Here is an 8,093-nt window from a genome sequence, read left to right as displayed (position 1 = left end):
TCTCCTTTGGAAATTTCATTAGGATCCCGCTTGTACCTTTGCCAATTTTATTGACAAAAAGTGGGAGAATTAATATGTAGTTCACACTACAAATACATATGGTTTTCGGATCATTATGTAAGGGGGAGTGGTTTTCATGTGAGATGGAGTATTTGACTAAAGGGGAGTGTTATATCACCATAATATTGTTGTTAAAGTTGTGATGAAATTGGACTTTGACGCTGTGTAATGATATTATGACACTGTATAACAATGATTGAGAACCCTTGTTTTCTCGTTGTTATAGCTACGGATTTTCAACAACGATGATGCTAAACTTACAACCTTTGGGATCATTGGACTACTTGGAAGTGACGAAGATTTCGAGTAATGTTGAAGATTGGGCATGTGGAATAGGAGATACATAGTTTATTTATATATTTTTTGTATTCCATATGTATTGATAGTTTTGTCACTAAAATTGACAAAGGGGGAGATTGTTAGAGCATTGCTCGGTCGAACTCGCATGCGTTGCTATCTCAAGCATGTTTGTCAATGTTAGTGATCAAAACTATAAGTCTTGATTTCTAGTCTACCATAGCTAAGGTCTCGGACTAGGATAGAAAGTGTAGTTGAGCTAAAGAACTCCATGGCAATCATCATACAAGACGAAGGACTACTCAAGGAACTGGTGGATCTTCATCGACTAAAAGGTATGTGGAGACTTTAACTTATCAATCACTCAAAAGTCTATTTATCTCCTATCTTAAGACAAAAGTCGTTTTGCTATATAGACTTAGATTATACACATTTGGTATTTCGAGCCGAGTTTACCTCGCCTATCTATTTCTCTAAATATGTGTTGCTAAAGCTTTCACTTTAGCCAAGTTCATCTTTACCTAGTTACGAAAGTCATGTTATGTTTCAATCACTTTGAAAATTGCTCTGACGAAAAATGGTTTGTGAATAACAGCCATATAACGTTCTCTGAGAATGTTTCAATGACGGAAAATGTTTCAATGATCAAAATGAGAGTTTATATTACATAACCATTGGAGGATATAAGCATTGTTGGGGAAACACGTATATGTATAAGTCCTTATTGCTTGAACCAAAGTTTGCGAACTTTATTTATCAAGTGAACTGGAAGTTTGCGTGAGCCAAGTCCCGAACTGGCGGGAGTACTTGATCCGAGAAATTCTACCGGAGTTTGTGAACTCCTTCTAGAATCTTAAGTCCGCGAACCCAGTCTGCGAACTTGAGTGGTTATCAAAAAACGGTTGTTTTTGAACTCATGTTTAAATAAACTAAGGAATGCTTTTGCAAACCGTGGCTATAAAGTTCATGAACCGATTCGAGTGAATCAAACCGTTTTTGCTCCGATTGTGTCTTGTGTAGTTACATAAAGATCTAAGCAATTGAAAAACTCTCTATCTAGTTCATTTGAGTCATTTGAACTAGTTATGGTGAAGAAGAATATGGTTGATATGAAATTAATCATATGGCTAACCATTTGGTTAACTATTGTTGAACTAACTGATGTACACGTTTGGGTACGGTTAGACAAGCTTAGAAACGTACATTTCATTTGTGTATAACAAGCTATGTTTTCGATCTAACAGTTGAGAAATATTAGCTTGAATCTAATCAAGTTTTCATCTAACGGTGAATATTGAATGCTTTGCTACCAAGCTAACATTGATTACAAACCCTGATTTGAAAGACTATACAAGGGAGGACTCTAGCAACTGGGAAACCTAATCCCCACACATTCTGTGTGATACTAGTTTGCTAAGATAGAGTCGATTCTCCTTTAACCTTTGGTTTCTTCTTCTAAACCAGGTTAACGACTTCAAGACTTCATTGGGATTGTGAAGCCAGACCGATACTTCTTTTATTGTAGTTGTGTGATCTGATCTAGCTGTTTCTATCGTACGAGTACAATTATAATAATTGGCTTGAGATTTATATCTCCGATAGGCAAGATAAAAAGTAATCACAAACATCTCCGTCTCATTGTTTGTGATTCCACAATATCTTTTTTCGCTGCGTCGATTAAGACTATTGTGAGGTGATTGATAACACTAGGCTGTTCTTCGGGAATATATGTCCGGTTTATCAATTGGTTCATATTCACCTTGATTTATCAAAAGACGGAACAAAACTCGTAGGTATATTCGTGGGAGGCGGATTTATCTATTACCGTAGACTTTTCTGTGTGATACATATTTGTTTATTAAAGTCTTCGACTTTGGGTCGTAGCAACTCTTAGTTGTGGGTGAGATCGGCTAAGGGAATCAAGTAGGTAGTATCCTGCTGGGATCAGAGACGTAGGGAGCATAACTGTACCTTGGATCAGTGTGAGATTGATTGGGGTTCAACTACAGTCCAGTCTGAAGTTAGTTTGGAGTAGGATAGTGTCGGTAGCGGCTTAATATAGTGTGTGTTCAATCTAGACTAGGTCCCGGGGTTTTTCTGCATTTGCGGTTTCCTCGTTAACAAAATTCTGACGTCTGTGTTATTTCTTTTCCGCATTATATTTTTTTATATAGTTGAAATAATACAGGTTATGTGTTGTTCAATCAATTAGAATATTCGATCTTTTGGTTGTTGATTTAAATTGATTGACACTTGGATATTGGTCTTTGGTACCGTCCAAGTTATCTCTCTTTGATAAAGACTCGCAGATTTCTATTTGCTTGAGTAAAGATCAAATCGAGATATAGAGATATAAACTCTTTGATATAATTTTCTCTAGATTGAGTCTGACTGTCTAGTTGATTCTCTAGAAAGTATATTGGTGTTTGTCCATACAGATTGTTAATCGAAATATTGGGTGTGGTTGTTAGACCCCCGCTTTTTCAGGATCAACAATCATTGTTGATACAGACGCAGATGTCCTACATCAGAAGAGATCCCTACAGTATTTTTTTTCTTCAACACCCATCTATAAAGATGGTCGCTTCACTGATTTGTCATGATAGTCACATGGTGAAATTGATTGTGATGGTGGCCGGTGATGATGTCTTTGGGAGAAGAATGAGATTTACTCTGGCAATTATGTAAAGAACAGTAAAGCGAAGGGTAGTGTAATAAATTAGTCTAATAATTAAATTTTATATATTTTTAAATAATTTCCAAACTGAAGTCCAAACTTAACCATGTCAAGTCAGGTCAACGTCAATTCCAAGTACCAAATACCAAGCTGAACAAATGTTAGGCCAAATTCAAAAACTGAACAAAACCTGAGTACCAAAAACAAAATAACCCTTTTTTTTCCTCTTTTAATTTGTTAAGTGTCATTTCTCTAAAATGCCCCTCTTTCACATGTTGGACATGTGTTCAATTGCATCTGTTGATATCATAGCACTCAAGGATTTCATTTAAGAAAAACTTTTCTATTACCCACAAAATTTATTATAAAGCCACTTGCATAAGAGGTATATGGGAACTCTAAATGCAAAATTCGACTAATGGGTTTAATTAAACCCAGAAAAACTTTGGGGTCTTGCATTAATCCTCAAGTGATTCTCAAAGTCATCACCCATTTAACATATTCTTTATCATCATCACACCCAACATACTCGTTCAGAATATATGTCGTGCGAATACCCATACTTAGGTGGTACATGCTTCCGAGATCGAGCACATTCTCGATATTACGTGCAAGACATCAAGAATACTTTAGCACAGATTTAAGAACATAAGTCTGTACCATCTCGTGCATAACTTCGAAGCGTTGCTAAACTTGGTTCTACATGATAACTCTTAGCCTCATCCTTTCTTCAAATTTTGTAACTCATTCTTTATAGTGTATGATTACTAACATTCTTCAAGAAGTATATATGTAATCCACCTCATTCTGCTTTTATTATGCATCTCGTACTACATCATAAAACTAAAACGAAGAACATACACTTCTACCAAGTTGAATCTCCAATTTGTAAATCACAATACAAATCCCATCTTTGTGTAAACACCGGTTAAAACATTATCTTCAAAACATATTTCTCCACCCGAATTCCCGAACAATAAACTAGCATTCAATTCCATGTTCAATCACACCAGCCCGTCCTTGCTCAGATACCAATTATTGGGAAAATTGGCACCCCGAGCGTAACAAAAATCAGGATCACAAAGGGCAATTGGTTATTTGAACCAAACATCGGAGAAATAATAAGAGAGACAGAAAATAAAGATGGACAAACAATGATATACGTGGTTCACCTTTACAGACTACATCCACGGCCAACACTACCACAAAAACTACCATTATAACCAAAGAAAATTATATGCTCTTTCCGCAACATAAGATAAGACCAAAGACTTAACAAGACATATCCGGGAACACCATCGAAAAAACCATAAAAACCAACTCTGTAAACCATTCTTTAAACCAGCCTCATGTCTTCTGTTCTACACAATCTTCATAGCCGCTACCAACAGAGGAGAAACATGGAAACACTAGAAACTTGGTTTAGGGAAAATCCCCAAACCATAAACACTAGAACACCAAAAATCCTCTCTCGACAAGTTTTTCTCTTACACTGATATTGACCTTCACGGTAGAACACGATCCTCCCAACAAGAGACCAAAATCCTAAGCACAAGGATTTACCATTCTTTTAGGTTGGATACATACAGACCTAGATTAATTAAGAAATCCACCTCGATGTGGAACCGGTTCTAGAATAGGAAACCCACTGTTTTCCTAACATTACCATTTTCCTAATAGTAACTAGAAACTGCTCCCTTTTTTATTTTAGATCCAAACCTTATTATTTACCTTCTTCTTATTCTTCTTCATCATCAATCTAATGATCAATTCTTATCTTCTTCTCAATACTTTATCATTTTCAAATGGAAAAAAAATCTCTTATTAGAATTTGTTTTATTGTTTCTTTCAAACTCTATCTAATACTTTGTTTTGTTATTTGAATGGCATATTAGGTCAGAAAAATTAAAATTGTTGAATTGCAGATACACGGTCGTCACGGTATCTCTTCGTCGAGCGTGACGACTTCATATTTATCTTTAGTCGTCAGTGTTGTAGGATGAATAACATGACGACTTTTCAAAGAGTTTTATTTCTGAAAGTAACATTTACAGGGTAGTCATGGTCTTCATCCACATCGAGGTGGATTAAGAAACCCACCTTGATGACTAATGATGTAGTATGAATAATCGTCAGGTTTTGAAAAACTAAACATTGACGATTAATAACTCAAAGAAAAAAGTTTTCCTCTATCGAATTTTGTTGTTGGTCGTCATGGTTTTGTAAAAATAAGATGACGACTAATAGACAGTCATCAGTGTGTTGCAATTTCGAACAAGACGACTGTAAATGCGGAAAACTATGTTTGGTTGGAATGCTTAGTTTCTTGTCAAGCATGCCGATTGTTCATGGATTGGGCTCTGAAGGTGCTTAGTCGGCGTGTTTCTTGTCAACTTTGATTATTATGATTTCTGAAAGTGTTGCTTTCTTTTGTAATTTGGAAAATGAAACCATAAACGGCTGTGCAGTCCTCTTGTTTGAAGTGTTTGGCTAGTGTGGATCATTTCCGTTATAAAAGAAATTCTCATAACAAAAAATTTTCCTCCAAAATCTTCCAACAAAATCCATGATTTCAATCTAGCCAAAACAAAATTTTATAACTTTTAATTCAACTAATTAATCTAACTTTTAATGAAACCATAAAAGATTGTGCAATCCTCTTATTTTATAACTTTTAATTCAACTAATTAGGGGGTCGGTGCCCTAGCGACTACCAACCGTCCCAATGTAAACACTTCTTCTATGATTTCATTATATAATAAATTAATTATTATTAATCTAACTAAATTAATTAAACTAAACATGTTTTATTAGTGCTAATAAAAATAAGGACATTTTAATCGTTTCCAAAAATATATAGCTAAGGGTCTTTGGTTTCACCTCCTGATAATCCTATTAATATATCCCAATTAATTTGGATATATCCCAATCTTGATTTAAATTGATGTAGTTCAACTAGTTCTTAATAAGTATTTTCTGATGTGTCCAAGATTAGGGGAAAGTACAAGAATTTTAAATATTGATACTACTAGTTTGGAATTATATATAGGAAAATAAAAACAAATTACTTCAAAATATATAAAAAAGCATCCTCTGCGATCGAAGAATTTTCAACTTGGATTAGATTGTCCAATAAAATGAAAAATCCTAAATCTCTATCCAAACAGTCCCTTCCAAGAAGTAGTCTACCGAGGAGCCCAAGTCGGACAACTTTCTGTATAAAATCTATACAATCCCACAAGCATATCCAAACACCTAAATATTTCATATACGATCGGTTCTAAACTCTATCGCATAGTAAAGCTTCTCATTTATACACAAACACCAAAATAAAAAACAAGAATTTTATTGTGTGTGTTTTAGAGGAAGAAAATGGTGGTAGCCATGAACTCCGGTGATGGTCATGGAGATATAATGCAACTGGCATGGCAAGTTTACCGTGGCCGTTGGTTCATGATCCTTCTTGATCATCGCGGCAGCAGGAGCAACTTATATGTTTGGTTTATACTTGAATGATATCATGAACAACCTTGGTTATGATCAGGAGCAACTTATATGTTTGTTTTATACTCAAATAATATCATGAGCAACCTTGGTTATGATCAAACGACGCTAAATTTGTAAAGTTTTTTTAAGGATTTAGGTGCAAATGTAGGAGTACTATCTGGTTTAATCAACGAAGTAACACCTCCATGGGTAGTTTTATCTATTGGTCCTGGTATGAACTTTGCCGGTTACTTCATGGTATGGTTAAGGGTAACAGGTCGAATAGCGAGGTGCTTATTATTAAAAGAGAAGAAGAATCACTCTAACAAATATGCTTGATATTAAAAGAGAGAATTATGAAATTCAAGTGAAAGAGAACCCTCGTTAGAGCAATTTACAATGAGACTGATAACAAAGCTAGATCTCTCTGCTCCAACTCCTCCTTGAGGGGATCCCCTGTCTCAGTCCTCTTTCGGGTTAAACATCACCTAGAAATCATTCAGCTAATAGGAGTACAAACAGTTGTGACACATTATTCTATCAAATTGCACCAGTCACTAGAAAAGCCTAGGTGAACTAAGACTTTCAACAGGAAAGGCCATTCCATCGTATCGAAGGCGTTGGATATGTCCAATTTTATAGCCATACCATTTGAAGTGCTAAACCAATGTTGTCAGTGATTAACCTACAAGAGATGAAAGCAGTTTGAGATGGAGCCACTATTTTGTCCAAAACAGTTTTAAATCTACTTGCCGACAGTTTAGAAATGATTTTGAATGCCACATCGCAAAAACTAATTTGATTAAGTTTAGGGATGAGGGCAGCAACGTTACGGTTAAGTTGCTTCAGCAAGAACTTAGAATGAAAAAAGGATAGAACCATTCTGACAACATCAGGACCAACAGTGCTCCACATTGTTTAGTAAAAGCCAGGTGGGAAACCATCTGCTCTCGCTGTTGTCCATGGTTGCGTAGCAAAATCAGTAGGTATTACTTCATCAGCAATAGGCATATCAGTAAGCATAAGATTATCATCATGAAATGCAAGGGTTGTTGCAATACAAATATGAATCAGCAGAAACGGGGTTAGCAGTTCCGCTCATGCTTGAGAAATGCTCAAGCAGCTCTATAGCATCTTATTCTGTAATGTTTCTGTATATCCTGCCTATTATCACCCAGCCAAATACCATCTTATTCTGTAAGGCATTTATTTGAGGTCTCTCCTCTTCTAAACTTTGCCTTACTATGATAATATTAATAAGCAGTATTTCTATCATCAAGTTTCGTAGGCTCAACTTTCCCTCTCTGTTCTCCTCTATATCATCCCAATGATTCAGGGAAGCACTTAGCTCTTTAATCTTTCATGACTCTGAGGATTACCAGAGATAGAGAGAACACTAATCTGATTGCTTATTTGAGTATTGAGTATTAATGTTTCCAAAATGGTTGTAGTTCCAGTCTCTAAGAGCAGATTATTAGTGAGCTAGAAGGCACTAGATCCAGAAACATTATCGGTCCACCTACTTCTACTGATTTCAAAGCAGCTAGGGTCTGTCTCTAAACCAGGAGCTATT

The sequence above is a fragment of the Papaver somniferum genome, chromosome 5 (genome assembly GCF_003573695.1).
Source record: "Papaver somniferum cultivar HN1 chromosome 5, ASM357369v1, whole genome shotgun sequence".
Taxonomy (NCBI): Eukaryota; Viridiplantae; Streptophyta; class Magnoliopsida; order Ranunculales; family Papaveraceae; genus Papaver; species Papaver somniferum.
Note: the sequence above shows the minus strand (reverse complement) of the source record.